Below are 21760 nucleotides of genomic sequence, written 5' to 3'. Positions count from 1 at the left end.
GTTAATTAAAAAAAAATGTATAGACCAGCAATTCAAAGTAGGTATTATTGTTTTACTGAAAAGGAAATTAATGCATAGAGAGGTTAAGATATTTACCATGGGCCACCCAATGTGTAAGTGTAAAGACATGATTTGAGGTCAGATCTGTCTTATATCCATGCCCATGCTGTGAAAATCTAGACTGTTTTGTGAAGGTTCTCCAGGAAAATGGAAATGCCATTGTTCTTAGCAACTTGGAGAAGGAAATGGCAACCCACTCCAGTATTCTTGCCTGGAGAATCCCAGGGACAGGGGAGCCTGGTGGGCTGCCGTCTATGGGGTCGCACAGAGTCGGACATGACTGAAGTGACTTAGCAGCAGTAGCAGCAGGCTATATTCTGGGCAATTTTGTCAAGAACAAGAAACCGCAATTCCTTATTATTGAATATAGTCCCAATACTCATTCATTAGTTATCTAATATTTGTGTTTGTTGAATATTATATATCTCTCCATTCATACTCAGGAAGCAACTTGGAACTTGTAGATTAACTGTTTATGACTTCACAAATTCATAAATCATAGGCTTAAGTACAAGGTTGTACACTTTCTCTGTGCTCTGTTGGGACTTCTGTGTTCAGAACAGAACTAGGATGACCCACTGTTCTGATGTCTCCTGGGCTGAGGTGTTTCCAGGATGTGGAACTTTCAGTTCTAAAACCAGGACAATGCCAGACATACCAGATTGGTTGGTAAATGCCAAGCTTTTTTTTTTATTATTTTATAGTTGATTTATAATGTTGTGTTAATTTCTACTGTACAGCAAAGTCATACAGTTATGCATATATATTCTTTTCATATTCTTTTCTATTATCGTCTATCATTGGATATTGAATATAGTTCCCTGTGCTATACAGTAGGACCTTGCTATTTATCCATCTACTAACAGTTTGCATCTACTAATCCGAAAGTCCCAATCCTTCCTTCTCCCACCCTCAGTGAGAAGCTTTTTAAAAGACAGCTTCAGTTCTGTAATGAGAGCCTCAATAAATTCTTAAAACACATTAAAAACATTTAAGTCTAATTTTCTTCACATTTTCCCTCTGTTTTGTCTCTGGTGGATCTACACTAGAGTATTTTAAGTCTAGATTTTGGCCCTTCCTTAAGACGAATAAGCCAAGGCACAGAGGTTACTTGACAGGACCGGAACAGAGAACTCAAAGAAGGTTCAGCCTGGATGAGTCATCCTGGCAGCGAACGTGACAAGTGGGGAAGGATGTGGGTCATCTTCAATCTAGCCTAGATCCCCATCTCTTGCAGTTCTGTCCTAGACATGTGATCCTTGGCTCCAAAAGCACAGAGCTTATTGCACGATGCCATGACTGCTTGCTTACTACTTGTCTCCTTTGATGGACAGAAATTTCACTGAGGTTAAGGGCCCAGTAGTTTCACGGCTTAGACCAGAGCCTGTTTCATGTCAACAGCTCAGTGACCCGTTGGGGAGCATCTGGAGTACTAAGGAAGTGTATTTACTCAAAATTTGCTTCTGAACTTCCTCTATTCATCATGAAACTTGGCTTTGGTATCATCCTTGAGACATACAAGGCACTTGAAGTCGGGGATGGGAAACAGGGAGCCTCAAGTTATAGGAGAATTTCCTGCTAAGTAAGTTTCCAGTCTCATTCCCTAAAGACTGACCTGTCCTGGGGACTCTGCCCACTCCCCGCAACTCCATAGTAGTCAGGGTACAAAAAATGAAGATGATAAGAAGCTGCTGTATAGTACAAGGAACTTTACTCAATACTCTGTAATGGCCTATATGGGAATAGAATCTAAAAAAAAAAGAGTGAATACATGTATAACTGATTCACTTTGCTGTGCCCCTGAAACTAACACAGTTTTGCAAATTGACTATACTTCAATAAAATTTTTAAAAAATATTATTAAAAACAAGCAAACAAATCCACAGACCACCCCAAGACCTCTAGGATGGTTGGCTTTCTGATGCGCACACAGCCTTTACTCTTCCTTGTTGTTTGAGGGATGTCAGACAAATGAAAAAGTGTATTTTTTAAGGAGACAGAGGTCAGGTTTAAGTAAGAGACTGATGCTTCTGTTGGAAAACTTAGAAATTACCCATCCTGTATGATATCATTAAAGTAGAGAGAAGGATGGTATCAAAGGAACTAGTATTTATGAAGCACTTACTCTGTGCCTGGCATAGAGCTAGCTTTTTATGTGTCCAAATGAATTTATTCCATGCCAAATTGGCTTAGCGGAGAAGGCAATGGCACCCCACTCCAGTAGTCTTGCCTGGAAATTCCTATGGACGGAGGAGCCTGGTAGGCTGCAGTCCATGGGGTCGCTAAGTCGGACACGACTGAGCGACTTCACTTTACTTTTCACTTTCATGCATTGGAGAAGGAAATGGCAACCCACTCCAGTGGTCTTGCCTGGAGAATCCCAGGGATGGGGGAGCCTGGTGGGCTGCCGTCTATGGGGTTGCACAGAGTCAGACACGACTGAAGTGACTTAGCAGCAGCAACAAATTGGCTTAGACAGTAAAGAATCAGCCCACAACACTGGAGGCCTGATTTTAATCCCTGGGTTGGGAAGATCCCCTGGAGAAGGGAATGGCATCCCACTCCAGTACTCTTGCCTGGAGAATTTCATGGACAAAGGAGCCTGGCGGGCTACAGTCATGGGGTCACAAAGAGTCGGACACAACTGAAGTGACTAACATTTTCAGTTTCAAAATAATATGAGATGATCATTTCCATTTACAGGTAAGGCTGGTTGTGGTTGCCTGACGTCTCCAAAGTCATAGAGCTGCTGAGAGGCACAGGAGGGGTCTGAAACCACGGCCACTAAACTCTAAAACCTCCATCCTTGTTTGCTAACACAGTCCTGAGGCATCACTGCTGCCTCCTGGTGGCCCCAAAACACTCTGGACTGGCTCCTGGGCCAAGAAGTTTCTTTCAGCTTCTGATGTTGCTACTCACTGTGACCAGGAAATGTTGGGTTCTTTGCAGAGAAAGCCTGCGAGACACCTGGACCTAACACTGAGGAGGTAAGTGACCCTAAAAGGCAGACATGAAACCATGGTGTTGTGATTTCCTTCTATTATTTGGGGGAAGACAGGTAAGTGCTAATAAAACCTCTGTTTCAATCTCACCAATATCAATTATTCACAGAGAATTAACCACTGCTGGGGCTCTTCCTTTCCTGTAGGGAGCACAGCTGGTGATCTATAGAACCTGGCCTCTGTGTTGTGCTTTAGTCCTTTGATTATCAGTGCCCTCTGGAGGTTGAACTCAGAGAAGCAAAGGTGAGAGGGAAGCACAGTTGGAGTTTTCTGCCCCTGCTCCTTATCGAAGTCCCTGCCTCCAAGCGCAAAGGCTGGGGGACTTTGAAGGAATGTCTTTCCTGGTGTGACCCTCAAGTGTGAAACATCAGGGAACCACTGGGATAGTAGGAAATCACTTGGTTCCTCAGATCCATGTCCAAGGTTCTGGTTTGTCCCCCATGATGGATCTTCCTGCATGGTCTATCCTGTTTACCTGTCTCAAGGTAAAGGGTTTCCAGCAACACCTTTCACCAAGAGGGAGGGATTCCCAGTGAGAAGACAGTATCACTATACACACAGTGTGTCCGCATAAAGGGTCACTGTCTGTGTTTTCTTGGTTAAGATACAAGCAGGCCCAGAGAGCACATGTAGATTCTCTCTATGGCTCTGTTCCTGCCTGGCAGTCCTAAGGCTGTGATGGTAGGGGCTGGAAAGAAACCAGCCTAATGTTTGTTGAGCACCTACTGTGTGCCAGCCCCTACTTTAACTTGCTGATTTTCTTAAGAAGACTATCCTTTCCTTTGGTTCTTCTTCTTCTTTTAAATTTTCTGACCACAGTGACATGTGGGATCTTTTAGTTTCCTGAGCAAGGATCCAACCCACATCCCTTGCATTGGAAGCTCAGAGTTTTAACCAATGGACCACCAGGGAAGTCTTTCCTTTGGTTCTTTTAAAGCCCTAGGTTGAGTTTATTTTTAAATGATAGACTTGTCCCTTAGATAGGATGCCCATAGTAGGGTTGCTCAGATGACAGCCAGCAGCAAGGAAATAAGGCGATACTACAGTCTCAACAGGGTGAGCCTGGTGAATCTCATGCCTGTGGTTAGGACTGACGAAGAGAAAGGGGATTCCTAGACTCTAAGCTTCCTCTTTTTACCCCAGAAAGTGTGATTTGGGAAGTTTAGGCCTAAGAAGCCTTTGCTATAGTCTGTATTTGATTTGTTTGGATAGCTGGGCTTGGACTGTGTTCCTAAATGTCAGTAACCATCTCGTAGTAATGATTCTTTGTCTTTCTGCTGTGGCCAAGGCCTTGACTTGGTAACGCACCCACATCCTCTCAACCCATATCATTACTGAGCTCACTGGTTCAACTTGCATCCATCCTCAGGCACCTGTGTCCACCAGCAGCTGTCTTTCTTTGGAGGTAGGAACCCAGTCTGGCCACATGCAAAGAAAGCCAGAAATGCCAGGGAATTGATGTCTATCTCATCAGTAGCCTTCAACCTTTAACTGTAGGAAATTCAATATATCATCTACAGAACATAAGGATAATGTGAACCCTATAATGTAAGATCATGCTCAGAGGTGATGCCCAGAAGATTCTTCCTTTAGAATGCCCACAAGTCTCTTAAAGGCAAAGACTAGGACTTTATTAGGATTCTAAAACCCAGTGCCAATTTCAGTCAATGTGTGTGTGCTCCATTGCTCAGTCTTGTCTGACTCTCTGTGACTCCATGTACTGTAGCCCACTGGGCTCCTCTGTCCATGGAATTTTCCAGGCAAGGATACTGGAGTAGGTTGCTATTCCTTCTCCAGAGGATCTTCCAGATGCCGGGATTGAACTCACATCTCTTGTGTCTCCTGCATTGGCAGGTGGGTTCTTTACCATTAGAGCCACCAACTTCAATTTCAGTGAATAATTCTCTAAAAATCACTGGTGTGGTGCTGGGCAAGATGGGACAGCATTTATCAGAATTTAGTGCTCAATCTAAAGAGATTTCAGTCTGGTGGGTTTAGCAGACTGTAGTCTTTTCCATTCAATCCTAGTACTTTAGAATAACTTTTGTATTAGTTATCTCTTGCTTTGTAACAGATTGCCCCAAACTTAATAGCTCAAAACAAGAATCATGTATTATCTCTTACAGTGAGTGTGGATCAGGAATTCAGGATTGGCTTCTCTGGGTCTCTCACGAGGTTGCAGGGCTGTAGTCACTGGAAGGCTCCACTGGGGGTGAGGATCCACTTCCAAGGTTCCTTACTCACTTGCCTGGCTATGAGTGCAATGCTCTAGCTGCTTTTCACGTGAGCCTCGCTGCAGAGCTGCATGAGTATCTCTATGGCATGGTGGTTTAGGGGGCCATCCAAGGAGTCAAGCTGTAATGCCTTTTCTGACCTAGTGTTAGTCGCTCAGTCGTGTCTGGCTCTTTACAATTCCACAGCCCACAGCCCACCCAGGCTTCTCTGTCCAAGGGATTCTCTAGGCAAGAATACTGGAGTGGATTGCCATTCCCTTCTCTAGAGGATCTTCCCGACCCAGGGATCGAACCCAGGTCTCCTACGTTGCAGGCAGATCCTTTACCATTTGAGCTACAGGGAAGACCTTTTTCTGACCTGGCCTCTGAAATTACATACTGTCGTTTTTACTTTATCTCATTGGTCACACCAGTCAGTCCTGGTTCATTGTGGAGGAGGCCACACAGGGAGTGACTAGCAGGTGGTAGTCATCTTGGAGGCTGGTTACTGTGGGTTTCTACAGAAAAGTTCATGCCCTGTAGGGGTTTATGGGAAAAATGCATAGAAAAACAATAGTTTCAAATTACACTGGGAAGCACCTATTGATGGGACAAGCAGAAATGTTTAAAATGCTCTTATTTGGCAATTTCCCATAATGCTCCCTATGGGTAATGGTCTGTAACCTTTTTGTCAAACATTCTCCAACCCACAGGAAAGCTTTGCTTTGATATTGAGGTGGAAACTCCTTACAAATGTGTAAATCAAGTCACACTTGAGCACCACATTTGAGAGCTCTGCTTTTGATGTGGAAGAGTCAGCTCTCAGATGACTGGTTTTCTTCTAAAACCTAAAATCCCCCAACTTCTGAGAGATGTAAGTCAGAACCTTAATCCCCAGAGTCAGGTCAGGCCACAGTGTGGGTATGGCTACTTGCCGGTGTTCTCTGATCCAGGATAAGACTACACAGAGGAGCCCTTTGTTGAGCTCTGGGCAGAGGGCGTCCTTTGGCCCGATTGCTTTGGGGCTTGTTTCCTGACGGGGAAGGTTTCACCACCTGGAGGACAGATCGCTCCAAAACAAACAGGCCTCCCCGCCTCCCAGATTTGAGCTCTGTGCTGAGCCCTGAACTTCAGGCAAAAGAAATGAACTGTGGACTTATCATCAGTAGCAGTAAATACCAGTCCTCCAAAGAAGTTTTTACATTTTTTTAGGTCCTTGCTACAGAGGTCAAGTTCCCACTGCAGCAATGGTGGCGTGGGGGGTTGGGGAGGGAGCAAATCTGAGGAGATGGCATTGAAAGAAACCAGGAGAAAGGAAACGGAAGCAACCGACATGCTGAACTTTATTTCTCATAGCCCGGGAACCCCACTCTTATCTTATGGGAAGTAGTTCTTTTAGCCATTCAAAAAAAAAAAAAGAAATAAAATTACAGTGCTATGGTATGTTCAAAAATACCAGTGCTATGCACAGGGAACTCTGCTCAATGTTATGTGGCAGCCTGGATGGGAAGAGAGTTTGGGGGAGAATGGATTCATATATACATATGGCTGAGTCTGTTTGCTGTCCACCTGAAATAATCACAGCATTGTTAATTGGCCATGCTGCTGGTGCTGCTAAGTTGTTTCCGTCATGTCAGACTCTTTGTGATCCAATGACTGCAGCCTGCTAGGCTCCTCTGTCCATGGGATTCTCCAGGCAAGAATACTGGAGTAGGTAGCCATTCCCTCCTCTGAGTTCAGTTCAGTTCAATTGCTCAGTTGTGTCCGACTGTTTGCAACCCAATGGACTGCACCACGTCAGGCCTCCCTGTCCATCACCAGCTCCTGGAGTTTACTCAAACTCGTGTCCATTGAGTCGGTGATGCCATCCAACCATCTCATCCTCTGTCGTCCCCTTCTCCTCCCGCCTTCAGTCTTTCCCCACATCAGGGTTTTTCAAATGAGTCAGTTCTTCGCATCAGGTGGCCAACGTATTGGAGTTTCAACTTCAACATCAGTCCTCCCAATGAATATTCAGGACTGATTTCCTTTAGGACGGACTGGTTGGATCTCCTTGCAGTCCAAGCATCAATTCTTTGGCACTCAGCTTTATTTATAGTCCAACTCTCACATCCATACATGACTACTGGAAAAACCATAGCCTGACTAGATGGACCTTTGTTGGCAAAGTAATGTCTCTGCTTTTTAATATGCTGTCTAGGTTGGTCATAACTTTCCTTCCAAGGAGTAAGCGCCTTTTACTTCCCTCCTCTAATCGGGTATTTTACATTTTTTTATATTTTAAAGTTGCTCAGTCATGTCTGACTCTTTGCAACCCCATGGACTATACAGTTCATGGAATCCTCCAGGCAAGAATACCGGAGTGGGTAGCCTTTCCCTTCTCCAGGGAATTTTCCCAACCCAGGGATCGAACACAGGTCTCCTGCATTACAGGGGGATTCTTTACCAACTGAGCTATCAGGAAAGCCAAAAATATGACACCTGTAGTTTGTTTCCTCCTGCCCCTTAAGAGAGAAATAAAAACGTCTGACACTTGCAGCCTCCATTTGGAGACCTCTAACCTTCCTGCCTGTTACCCTCTCATTCTTCGCTTTTCTTTTAGGAGAATTATGCTGCCTAGGGAAAGGGGCTTCGTTTTCATTCTGTAACTGCTTCTGAGCTGATAAGGGGAGTCGTCTCTAAATTTGTGAAGCAGCATATTCTCCTAACCCTCATATTGAGGGTCTCTGATCCAGGGGGCCCAAGTAGTAGTTGGAAGAAGCTGCCGCAGTGGCAGGAATTTGAGCAACCATTTGTGACTTAAAAGCTTTCATGTGGCTAGAAACAAATCCAGTTACACAGTTACAGATGCAGGGAGCAAACAGCAAAAACAGAACAATCAGCAAGGTTAAAAGTCACATTATGTCCACAGTTAAGGTACAAAGTGTTGCACCAGTCCATTTTAGGATTATTAGATGTCATCGGCTATACTCAATTGGCTATACTCCAACATGAAATTAAAAGTAAAAAGAAAAAAATCATACACTAGTAAAAAAAAAATAGCAATGCTATGGTATGTTTGCTTCATGATAGAATATGTTAATATACATTCTCTTTTAGCTTTCTCACAATAACTGTTTGAGGTTGGTGTTTTTGCCTCTAGCCATTCTAATGAAAATGGCAAAACCTCCCCTCTTTATCCTGCTTTATTTTTTCCATAGAGCTTATTATTCTCTGGCATTATATCCCACATCTTTATATTTATTTACTTTCCTATTATCTAGCTGCTTCTCTTAACAGGTAAGGTCCATCAAAACCTTACCTTCCTAGAAGGGAATGGGTTTGTTTCACTCTTTGCCACATTCCCAGAGCCTGGTTATTGCTCCGTACACAATTATTGGCAAATAATTTTGCCCTGACTCAGCTATGAGAGATTAAATAACTTCCTACAGGCCTTCGGAGTCTAAATTTGATGCCCTTTTCATGCCTGTGTTTTCTGTATCAGGAATCCAAGGAAACTGAGGCCAGAAAGTTGCAAAGCTGCAGAATGGAAGTTCTCGCATCACAGCCCAGGGCTTCGGGAATTTACTCAGCCTTGTTCTTGCTGCAATAGTGTGTTAGTTGCTCAGTCGTGGCCGACTCTTTGCGACCCCATGGACTGCAGCCCACCAGGCTCCACTGTCCATGAGATTTTCCGGACAAGGATACTGGAGTGGGTTGTCATTTCCTTCTCCAATCTTGTGCTTGCAATAGGCAAGCACAAGATTTTGCCCCAGGATATAAGATTAATGCTTAAGCTGGTAAACATTCTTCCTGTGCTCTCCAGCGTGGTTCACTGGCCTCCTGGTTCCTGGGCCTGGAAATGCACTTTGGGTGAAACTCAGCAAAATTACCTCCCACCCCCATGCCCATTCCACCCTTATTATCAAAATGGCCCATAAGAAAATGGCTTGAACACAGTTACACATGGCAACTCAGATGTATATATGTAAATTTCTACATGGGAAGAGCTTGTGTCCAAAGCTCTGAGCAAAACATCTGAATCAGTACTAGGGTGAAGCCCCATGGAAGTTCAGAAGAGATTTTGTCATGATTATGTATTTTTAGGGTCATTGTACAATTCCTTCTCCATCTTCCGCTTGAAATAGGTTTTCTTCTTTGCTTGCCACCTGGCCTTCCTCTCTGCTTCTCTGCCTTTATCTCTCCTGAGAGGTGAAAGAGGCTGTCAGGATTGAACATGCCCAGTAAATGACCGAGGAGCTGTGGTTGCCAAGCTGGGGAAGCCGCAGCAACCACTCCCTTATGGCCATGTGCTTGGAGAGCCAAGAACAACCAAAATACATCAGCTGGGAGTCGACCCTCACAAGCAAACAGATTGGTCCAGCTTCCATCACTAAAACAGCTTGTTGGAGGAGTCTGGTTCTACTGAGCGGAACCACATGTTTATACCCAATGACTCAGTTCAGTGTGTTCCTCCTGAAAATAGGATTGGTGCCCATGAGCCATTGGCCCCGGTTTGGTGGATTTGTTACACAAGGCCTACCTTGCCCATCACTCCTGGGGTGAACTGCCTTTCCAAGCCCACTCTCTTCTTTGCATCTCAGGGGTAGACAAAAACAGCACTGCTTGATAAACTACTTGCAAACTACAGCAATCAGGCAGGAAAAAAAAATTTTTTTTGTTCCTGAATACATCGCATCATGGGCTTTCCTGGTAGCTCAGCTGGTAAAGAATCCACCTGCAATGCAGAAGACCCCAGTTCAATTCCTGGATTGAGAAGATCTACTGGAGAAGGGATAGGCTACCCACTCTAGTATTCTTGGACTTTCTTTGTGGCTCAGCTGGTAAAAAATCCGCCTGCAGTGTGGGAGACCTGGGTTCAATCTGTGGGTTTGGAAGATCCCCTGGAGAAGGGAAAGGCTACCCACTCCAGTATTCTGGCCTGGAGAATTCCATGGATTGTATAGTCCATGGGGTTGCAAAGAGTCGGACACAACTGAGTGACTTTCACTCACATCACATCAAGTGGTTGCACAGTGTAAAAATTTCCCAATAATTTGTCATGTATCAGCAGTATTTTTTCCTTTGGAAAGATAGCATAAAGGGAAAAGAACCAGTGGAAAGATGACAGGTATTGTGGTGTGGGTTCAAATTCCAGACCTGCCATTTATGGTCTGTAGGCCCTGGATTGAGTGAGCTAACTTTTCAAAATATCCTGTTTGTTGTTTCCATCTATAAACCAAGTACAGGGTGCAGGGTTATTGTTAATGCTTGGAGTATAGAAATTGTCAGAGCCTGGCAGATAGTAGCGTCTTCATGGCATGGAATATTATTACTATCATTTGTTAAATATCTACTGTGGGTCAGGATTTGGGCAGTCACAGTCTGAGAGGTGGTGAAGAGGAAGTAAGGGGGCATTTTTGTCACTGCCAAGTTTTGAGTTCCTTGGACAAATGGGGCCTTTGCTTTCACATCTTAAAAAATAGGAGAAAATGCTATTCTCATGGACAGAAGAGCCTGGCAGGCTACAGTCCACGGGGTCGCAAAAGTCGGACACGACTTAGCGACCAAACTGCCACCACCGCCGCCTCACTTAAAAACCAACAAATTTTTATTTTGAAGAGCATGCTATACACAGACACTGTGCTAGGTTTTCCTTAAAATGTACCTTTGCTTTTCCCAACCCTTGATTATTGCTTGCTCAGACTATGCATAAGAAAAAGGAACCCCAGAGGGGTGAGGAAATTTGGCCCAAATCCTGACATTAGTGAGTGGCAGAGTTGTCATCCTGAGCCTGAATTTTTTGCCATTTGTTTATACACCATGTATGGAATGAGATATTGTATTGAAACTTGTAAACATGAGGTTTATTATGATTATTATTTTTGTCAAGGGCTGATTACATTATAAATACACAGCTGGATGATTGGGAAACAGAGAAAATAGTGGGAAACCATCCCTGACATTGAGGGACGAGAATCTTTTTGGGATCTTATGTTCTTTGGCATATAAAAATTGTCTTCCTAAAATAGAAACAATGTTCTGGTTTTTAAAAAAGACATTAAAAAATGTAATTAGAATTAGTCTTTCCCTTGGAAAAGGAGAAAGGGAAATGGGAGGGTAACTCCAAAGTACTGTGTGGATCAAATGCAATAATGACTCAAAAAGAAGCCTGGAAAGTAAAAGACACACTTTAGATGTAAGGCATTTTTGTTATGCATATTATTTATTTGTTGTTATTAGAAACCATTGGTCATATAAGTTGCTTCAATCCTTGCAGAGAGAAAACTGAAAGATCACGCATCCTCAAAGGCAATGGGTGAGAAATATTGAGTAAGGGGTAGGATAGGAATCACAGGAGTTCCAAGGACACCACCAAAGGTAATGTTTGTAGATGGTCTGGAACTCAGAGATGTCTAGATTAAAATCAGATACCTTGGAGGTGATTCATGCTGAAGTATTTGAAATGTTGTTGCTTAGTCGCTAAGTCATGTCTGACTCTGCGACCTCCTAGACTCTAGCCCACCAGGCTCCTCTGTCCATGGGATTTCCCAGGCAAAAATTCTGGAATGGGTTGCCATTTCCTTCACCAGGGAATCTTCCTGACCCAGGGATCAAACCTGCATCTCTTGCATCTCTGGCATTGGCAGGTGGATTCCTTACCACTGAGCTATGAGGGAAGCCCAGCTGAAGTGTAGACCTGAGTGATTGAAGGGTCCTTAAATCATCTGACTGGTCTTCGTATTTGGTGCCAAGAGCACATGTGCATTTTATCTTTACAGACAAGTAATCCAAAGTTTCCTGATGTGTTCAGACAAATGGAAAGAGTGCGGTAGAGATCAGGTATTTCCAAATTTGGTTAAGGGAAGTAGAAAGAAACCAGAACTTGGAGCCAATTCCTCCCTTATCCTGTGATGTGAATTCAGACAAGTTACACTGAAACTTTCAGAACCTCATTTTTTTCCCCCATCTGTAAGAGAAAGGCAAAGAACAAAACAACAACGACATCATTGGGGTTAGGATGGGAGAAAATTGAACAGCACAGGTGAGCATACAGCTGGTACAGAAATGTATTCCTCTCTACCCATCTCTGTCAGTCATTGTAATGAATTTAACCCCTTTCTTTTCCCAGCAGAATCCAATAGAGAGCTCACATTTTCCAGGCCAGTAGGAAAGGATGGTTTACTTCTCCCTTAACTGAAATGAAAGTGTAAACTGCTTCAAAAGCAGGGTTAGTGGACTTTATTTTTGTATTCTCAGTCACTGTTACAGTGCCTAGAACTTGGAAGGCACCCCAAAAATGTTTACGAAGCTGAAAATATCACGAGGTTGTTAATAAAACTTCAGATTATCCCTCCTCCTCCCCCAGCCCATTTTTACCTTAGAAGAAACATCATGTGAGACAGTTCTGATTTTGGCTGGGTCAAATAGTCCCCATTGAGCCAACCCTCTTAAAGTGTGTATAAAATGTGGATAAAACCTACTGAAATATCCAATTACTTGAAGGCAGTAGAAAGTGAATAAAAGCAGATACTAGAGGAAAGTTGATTTGTGCACAAAATGGATGGCACTGGGTACACTTCTGTTGGGGGCCAGAGTGAGGTACTCCGCCCGTGACAAAGGTCATGAGGAAGGAGGCTCGACATACGCAAAGGCGGGATCGAGCCTCAGGAGTCCCCCTGGAACTCCTCGAGCATCTACCCCCATAACCAGAGCCTGCCTACTTTACTACTTTGTGCTCACCTACACCTCTGACTTTACGGGGGGCTGTCCCCCACCACCTCTTTTGGAGAAGGAGTTAACTTAGAGCTCCAGTTTATAATAATTCCTGGGCGTGATAAGAGTGTTTTAACCTACAAACTCCTCTGAAGGTTCTCTGGCCTGCCTGACAGGCTTGTCCGGCCACATGTGATCGCTCACAGCCTCCCAACCGTGAGAGGCACAAGATGCTTTAAACCTTCTAAAAACAGGTTCCTTAGAAAAGTTAGAAAACTATTAGTATAAGTATAATGGGCTAATTAGAAATTGTGTTGGTGAAGGGTTTTTCATTTGTTGAGCCAATGTTTGTTGCTAAGTCTCCATATCCCCTGCCCTTACACACATTAATGAATATATAGAATTAACCTTTGATATTAATCACGTTAGACCTTAGGCTAAGTAAATTCTTTCCTTAACTAAAACCCACTACACCCTCACCCTGTAGGAATGTAACTTTATTTGGGTGGCGTCTGTTTTGAGAATAATCAGCCCTGGAGAAATAAGTGTCCTGATTGACTGACCGCTGTCACAAGGAGAGGGTCGTAAATTGTCAGCAGGCCCCCCTGGCCAGAAGATGACATAACACCCCTAAGACCTCTGTATACATTTGTATGAAGCACCTGACTTTGATAAAAGTCAGGACTGCTGACCCCGCGTGACTTTTGCATAACATCTCAGTGTATAAAAGTAGACCATGGAAAATAAAGAATTGGGATCAGTTTCTCGAAATACTGGTCTCCCCATGTCGCTCTCTCTCTCACTCTGGTTGAGTCTCCATCTGGAGCGCGGAACCCACCATGCTTACTAATTATGCCTGGGCTTCTAAGATCCGACCGGGGAGGCCTCAGTGTCTCCTCTCCTTTGGGAGAACGGAAGGACGCCTGCGGCCTACGTAAGTGGTGCAAACTTCTTGTCTTGAAGTTTTATTGGTCTCCCGCGTAAACCAAGCTACTCAGCCTCTTTTCTCCACTGAATTTTCCTACTGAGCTATCCTCATCCTATTACTCTTTATATCTTTGATAAAATATTTAAATAAATAAATAGGTCGCCGACGCCGTCCCCGCTTCGAATACCCTGGATCAGCCGGGGCAGGACCCCGGCACACTTCCCTTTATTTTTCTATTTTTATTTTTTTTAATATTTATTTTTATTTATTTATTTGGCTCTGCCAGTTCTTAGTAGTGGCATGTGGGATCTAGTTCCCCGACCAGTGATCCAACCTGGACCCCCTACATTGAGAGCACAGAGTTTTAGCCACTGAACTGCCAGGAAGTCTCACCCTTTATTTTCTTGAAATATTTACAGCTTTCAACCTGAGGACAGGCCCCAAATTGTGATCTGGGAAGGTTAATAAAGCAAGTGGAAAATTGTATCCTTTTGGCTTAAAGAGTCAAAAGATGGAATCCAGGGAAACCAAAGCTGCTGGAAAGTGAAGAGAAAATCCTGAAAAGGAAAGAATCAGAGAGGAAAAGCCTCAGACTCTGTTTCTAGACTCTGCCTAAACTGCTAAATCATCTCTGAATCATGCATGCCCCAGAAATTGACCTTTTAAAAAAATCAATATTCTTCAGTGAAACATAACAGAATCTAGAGTTTCTATAAAATATTTTTCATAATGACTGAAATAAAATCCAAAATTGATTGATGTATGAAGAAATAGGAAAACATCATCTACAAATGTGTGTTGTGCTTACATGTCCATTTCTTTGGTGACCCCATGGACTGCAGCCCACCAGGCTCCTCTGTCCATGGGGATTCTCCAGGCAAGAATACTGCAGTGGGTTGCTATTTCCTCCTCCAGGGTATCTTCCTGACCCAGGAATCAAACCCAGGTCTCCTGTTTCTCCTGCCTTGGCAGGCAGGTTCTTTTACCACTGAGCTACCTGAGAAACCCTAAGTACAGCTCGTGTGTGTGTGAAAGTCCCTCAGTCGTGTCTCTTTGTGACCTCAAGGACTGTAGCCCACCAGGCTCCTCTATCCATGGGGATTCTCCAGGCAATAATACTGGAGTGGGTTGCCATGCCCTCCTCCAAGAGATCTTCCCAACCCAGGGGACTGAATCCAGGTCTCCCACCTTGCAGGTGGATTCTTTACCATCTGAGCCACCAGGGACGTTAATAAATAAAATTCCAAATTATCTTCGTTTGATTCCTGCCTCTCAGCTATGCTTTCCATTGCAGATTTTCAGGCCCACCCAACAGCAGTCTAAAATCTTAGACAGCAAAACGAAAAGGGGCTCCCCAGAGACGTGACCCCTTCCAGCCTCCCTGAGTACAAGAAGGAACGAAATAGAATTCAGAAGGGACATCCCAGATTTAGGAATGAGCAAGGCTAGGGGCCCGTAAACAAAAAGTACAGAGTCACTGGAGTGGAAGGATGGGAGATGTGTAAGAAGCTTAGGGCACTTTTGTTTCGAGCTGGCTTCCTGCAGCTAGTTGCCCCAGGCCTGAGAGAGGGAGGTGAGTACCAGCCACAACCAACCACAGCCAGCCCTTTGGATGAATTGGAGTAAACAAGTGGCTAAGTAGGTTGCTAACTATACTTCCAAGATATTGCAGAAGGAAGGGAAAGAGCGAAACAACATGTTGTCTCTTCAACCTGGTGTTTTTGCACCTGTCTTGGTGTGTCACCGTGTAGGGGAAATTGTAGAATTCAGTCGCCATCCATCCATCCATCTGTCCTAGTATCGAATACTCCCTTGGGATACGATTTCCAAGTCGGTGTTGGCTCTTTCAAAATCAACAGCTGTGGGGGAAGGAAAGTATCAGAGAAGTCCATACTAAGCCAGTCCCTGATTCTACATTGCTGCTGCTGCTGCTGCTAAGTCGCTTCAGTCGTGTCCAACTCTGTGTGACCCCATAGACAGCAGCCCACCAGGCCCTGCCGTCCCTGGGATTCTCCAGGCAAGGACACTGGAGTGGGTTGCCATTTCCTCCTTCAATGCGTGAAAGTGAAAAGTGAAAATGAAGTCACTCAGTCGTGTCCGACTCTTAGTGACCCCACTGACTTCAGCCTACCAGGCTCTTCCATCCATGGGATTTTCCAGGCAAGAGTACTGGAGTGGGTTGCCATTGCCTCCTCTGTGATTCTACATTACTTTTGTCTAAATGAGGAATTACAAAGAAGGAAGAAACTTAGGGATACAAGTTAAATAGGAAAATGCCAACCCATCTACGAATGTACTGGATATGTCTTCGTATGGTTTTCCAGAATCTGCAGGTCTGACTTAGTTCTAATGATAACCAAGTCTGGCCCTGGTTCTGATTCAGTATCCATAGGAAAAGGAGTTGAGAGAATGAATAAAAGTAGGTCCCTCTCTAAAGGGAATTATTATTTAAAACAGAATTCTTGATATGAAGCTGATGGAGGGAGAAGGCTGAGATAAATAGTAAAGTAACGTGGGTCTTTGGGATTTTTAAGGGGGACGCAAGAGGTAAAATACTTGCTGGCCATATAGGTATTATATTTTGGGGTTCTGTAAATGACTGGGAAGCCCTGCAGTGAGGAGGAGTTACCAGGCTACACAAGTGAACGGTGGCACTGGGAGTAGGGTCAGGCAAGTGAGGGAGAAAATTTAACGGAGCACCAAAAAACCCTCGGTAATCAAGAACCAAGCAATCAAGATTTTTTTCCATCAAAAATAAACATTGAATGCCATACTTAATAAAAATTCATGTAAAAATCCATATGAACAAAATATCAAACTTTTACATAAAAATAAGCTGCTACGAGTTGGTTTTCTTTTTAAATGATCTTATTACTGTGCAGTGGATTCCCCTGGTGGCTCAGAGGTATAAAAATCTGCCTGCCAAGGCAGGAGACGGGTTCAAGTCGTGAGTCAGGGAGATCCCCTGGAGAAGGGAAAGGCTACCCACTCCAGAATTCTTGCCGGGAGAAACCCATGGACAGAGGAGCTTGGCGGGCTACAGTCTGTGGGGTCACAAAGATTTGGACACAACTGAGTGACTAAACAACAGCAACTGTGCAGAAGGGACAATCTGCCCTTGGTTCCTCGGTCTATATGGCTGTTGCATCCACTTGGGTTCATAATGGTGAGCAAACCAACTGGCTAGCCTAAGCTATCCTTATATACAGATAAGTTTTTTTTTTAATTGTAGCACTTTCACTAATGTTTTCCAGTGGTTCAAAATCTGGGAGCAGATTTTGGTAAGTATACATAGGTGCATACCATTTTCCTTTGCCTCAGGATCCAATAGAGCTCAAACTGGTACTCAACGGAGCAAGATGTGCCATGAGTTGGACTGAGTAGAGAAAAGCCTGAAAGCTTGCTTCTCAGAATGGCTTTTGAGAATCTGGGGTGTGTTGATTCACAACTGAGGGGCTGGGGAATAGCTGGCTGCAAATTCATAGGAATAAGAGCCCAGAACAAAGGAGACAGGAGGACTCAGGGTGGTGATGGAGCCCAGATAGCGGGGAGAGCTTTGGCCCAGGAACCAGCTGCTCAGCCCAGACTTCCCTATAACTGACCACGGTCTGGCCTCAGCAAACACTTTGTGAGCCTCAGTTTCTATACCAGTAAAAGTGGTTTTCCAACTTGTTTTAGCTGGAAGCCCTGCAAATAAATGTAACGTGGCAGTTACAGTTAGAACTCTGGTCTATGTGGTTGAACTTGGGGAGTGAAACCAAGACCCTGACTTGTTCAGCTTTTCCCGGTCCCCCAAGAGGCCCCTGTGGAGACCTCCTCGGCCATTTCAGGGCTCCTCAGAACACAATCTGAAATAGTGTGTTAGGTGGGTTTTTTAAAAAATATATATAAGCTTTTTTTTATTGGAGTATAATTGCTCTATAATGTTGTGTTAGTTTCTGCTGCTCGACAACGTGAATCTGCTGTGCATGCTCAGCCGCTCCAGTCGTGTCTGATTTTTTGTGACCCTATAGACTGTAGCCCGCCAGGCTCTTCTGTCCATGGGATTCTCTTCTCTCTTGAGGCTCCCTCCCACCCTACCCTCATCTCACCCTTCCAGGTCATCACAGAGCAGCAAGCTGAGTTCCCTGTGCTATACAGCAGGTTCTCATTATTTCACACATGGTAGTATATATGTGTCAATGCCACCCTCTCAAATTGTCCCACCCTCTCCTTCCCACCTTGTATCCACAAGTCTGTTCCCTACATCTGTGTCTCTATTCCTGGCCTGCAAACAGGTTACTTAGTACTGTTTTTCTAGATTCCGTGTATAGGTGATCATTGATGTCAGTTTCAGTCCTAGCATTCCATTCAAGCCTAAAACCCTGCCTGTAATTTGCAAGATGACATTTTGACAATGTAAGTTCACTTACATTAAAAAAAAAAAAAATACTGAGGAGCCTCCAGCCTTTGGATTGCACCTCTGGGCGAGCCGTGTTTTGTTTCCAGGCTCATCAAGCCTGCAGGGCTCATAGAATTAGCAGAAGCATCAAGAGAATTTAGTCAGCCTTCCCATGGCCAGTGCAATTATACAGGGGAAAGAGGCATACCGCCAGGATTTTAACATGAAGCAGGCACCCTTGGGGAACATTGACAAGTGACCAGGGATTGTCTACATGTGGCCAGAAGCCAGAGGCAGCCAGCTGGGCTTGACTAGAATTCTGATAAATATGACAGTTCCAGACCTGTAAATATTCCAGGACTGGAGGAGAATGAATTCTAGTGGTATTCAAAACAAGGTCCTTGTCATCTTTTTAAGAATTGTCATCCTCTAAATTACTGTGGCTGTTATTCAATTGCTATGGGTCTTCAAGGATGTAACAGCCTGCTTTTAAGACATAGATGGGAGACTTCCGTGGTGATCCAGTGGTCGAGAATCCTCCTTGCAATGCAGATTCAATTCCTGGTTGGGGAACTAAGATCCCATGAACCATGGCATGGCCAGAAAAAAAAAAAAGTAGGTGGCAAGGAGGCAACAGGAGCTGTAGAAACAGAAGGAACTTCAGGGTCTGAGAGATCCAAGCTGGAACTCTCCAATTAGTAGCTGTGTGATTTTTTTTTTTTTTTTGACTTGTCTAAGCGTCAAGTTTCTTAGTGCTACATCAGCAATAAAGTGCCAGCAGAACTGCAGTTCACTCTACCAATTGAAAAAACATGCACAACCCAAAGTTTGAAGTTAAGTTTTATTTAGGGAGCTTACTGAGGACCATAGCCCAGGAGACAGTCTATCAGATAGCTCTGAGGATCTGTTCCAAAGGGGAAAAGGAGGAACCAGAGTATATAGGAGTTTTTGCTGGGAAAAAAACACACACAAAAACCAAAAACCAAGAAATTACCCACGTAATCAAACATCAAAAGACAACTGTTAATCAAAAAACGCCAGGCACAGCTCAGCGCTCTGTGATGACTTAGAGGGTGGGGATGGGGGTGGGGGCACTGGACAGTGGGAGGGAGACTCAGAGAGAAGGGATATATGTATACTTATGGATGATTCATGTCTTGGTACAGCAGAAACCAACACAACATTGTAAAGCAATTATCCTCCAATTAAAAGTAAATTAAATAAAAATGGCAGGTACTTTCTCCTTTCCTCTTGGGATGCTTACTCTTGGAATCCAGACTGAGGAGGAAGTCCAGCAGCCTCACAGAGAAGCCAAAGGGCAGGTCGTTCCAGGCAACAGCCGGTACCAATTGCCAGTCAGGATGAGACTACAGATGGCTCTGGCCCCTAGTCAGGTCACTTCCAGTTTCCTGGCTACCCCAGCTGATACCATGTAACCCAAACTGTTCCAGAGAAACCCTGCTCAGACTGTAGATTTGTCAGAGAAATAAATGTTTTCTGCTACTAGGTTTGGGGCAGTTTGTTACATGAAGCCTGAATTCCCCTCCCTGGCTATGGTGGTATCCCCAGCTGGAGGTAGCTTCCTCCAGCTACGGTGAGGGTGTGCTGCCAACAGTCTACGACCCTTCCCTTCCACCCAGAATTGCCCTGGGCTGGCTGAAGCCACAGGAAGGTTATGTCCAGCATCCCCACTCTGCAGCCAAAGACTGTCACGGAAGGTGGTCCCCTGTCTTTTGGACTCTGTGGGAGAGGGCGAGGGTGGTATGGTTAGGGAGAATGGCATTGAAACATATATATTATCATATGTGAAACGAATCGCCAGTCCAGGTTCAATGCATGATACAGGATGCTCAGGGCTGGTGCACTGGGATGACCCAGAGGGTTGGTACAGGGAGGGACGTGGGAGGGGGATTCAGGATAGGGAACACATATACACCCGTGGCGGATTCATGCTGATGTATGGCAAAACCAATATAATATTGTAAAATAATTAGCCTCCAATTAAAATAAATAAATTTATATTAAAAAAAAAAGAAGGTGGTCCCCAGGCCTCAAGGAAGGATTGGACCTCTGGTACAGTTCACATTCCAGCGCCCCTTGTGGGATTAGGCTAAGGCTAGAATAGTCATTGGAAGGACTGATGCTGAAGTTCCAATACTTTGGCCACGTCACGCAAAAAGCGAACTCATTGGAAAAGACCCTGATGCTGGGAAAGATTGAGGGCAAGAGGAGAAGGGGGTGACAGAGAATGAGATGGTTGAATGGCATCATTGACTCAAAGGACATGAATTTCAGCAAACTCCAGGAGACAGCAAAGTATAAGGAAGCTTGGTGTGCTGCAGTCTATGCGGTCGCAGAGTCAGACACAACTGAGTGACTGAAAAACAGGTCCCCAGTGAGGCCACATCCTAGTCTAGCTCTTTCCCTGCCCCAGCCCCTTCTCTCTGTCCCTTTTTCGTGGGGGTTCCTCAAGATTTCACATGTGTTAGAATTTCTGTCTCAAGCACTGTATCCAGGTACCTGACGGAGAACAGGCACTAATGGATGTTTCAAGTAGTCTGGGGAGAAATCTACCTACTTCATGTGTAACTCTGTCTTCACAACAATCCTATCTAGTGGACACTACCGTGAAAAATGAAGCGAATGATTATAAATCAACTCCCCAGGGATCGAACCCAGGTCTCCCACATTGCAAGCAGAGTCTTTACCAGCTGAGCCACAAGGGAAGCCCTTGCTTCAATAAAGAAAAGCCAATATTAAAAACAAAACAAAATGAGGCAACTGAGGCTCAGAGACGTTGACTAACTGATCCAAAGATACACAGCAAATACACGACCAAGCTGGATGAGTGCTCTGTCTGCCTTGTATTTTAATGATCGTATCTGTGATTACCTCTTGGTGGTGGATTGCTTCAGTGTGAGGCTGGAGCTGCGCCTTTGCTGCATTGTAAAGGATGTAAGTATGCATAGTAATTCACCCCAGCACTGACTCTCTCCTCCTTGTCCTGGGAAGTACTCTGCTTGTCAAATCAGATGGGTCTTCGTTCCTGGAATGGTCGCACCTCTTCTCTTTATTTTATTTTTTTTTTAATTTTATTTTATTTTTAAACTTTACATAATTGTATTAGTTTTGCCATATATCAAAATGAATCCATCACAGGTATACATGTGCTCCCCATCCTGAACCCGCCTCCCTCCTCCCTCCCCATACCATCCCTCTGGGTCGTCCCAGTGCACCAGCCCCAAGCATCCAGTATCATGCATCGAACCTGGACTGGCATCTCGTTTCATACATGATATTTTACATGTTTCAATGCCATTTTCCCAAATCTTCCCACCCTCTCCCTCTCCCACAGAGTCCATAAGACTGTTCCATACATCAGTGTCTCTTTTGCTGTCTCGTACACAGGGTTATTGTTATCATCTTTCTAAATTCCATATATATGCGTTAGTATACTGTATTGGTGTTTTTCCTTCTGGCT

General features: G+C 44.3%; 1 protein-coding gene across 1 annotated transcript in view; it reads left to right on the top strand.

The window, feature by feature from the left end:
* The first annotated feature begins 2923 nt into the window (after positions 1 to 2923).
* Positions 2924 to 21760, top strand: part of ADGRF1 (adhesion G protein-coupled receptor F1) — a 97232-nt gene continuing 78395 nt past the window's right edge. Inside the window, exon 1 of the mRNA XM_086372029.1 lies at positions 2924 to 3047. The gene's annotated coding sequence lies outside the window, so the exon portion shown is untranslated. The remainder of the gene's footprint in view (positions 3048 to 21760) is intronic.

The sequence above is a fragment of the Bos grunniens genome, chromosome 23, assembly GCF_055505025.1.
Source record: "Bos grunniens cultivar Pamir isolate PY7600 chromosome 23, Bosgru_T2T1.0, whole genome shotgun sequence".
Taxonomy (NCBI): Eukaryota; Metazoa; Chordata; class Mammalia; order Artiodactyla; family Bovidae; genus Bos; species Bos grunniens.
This window is presented reverse-complemented; position numbering and strand designations above follow the sequence as displayed.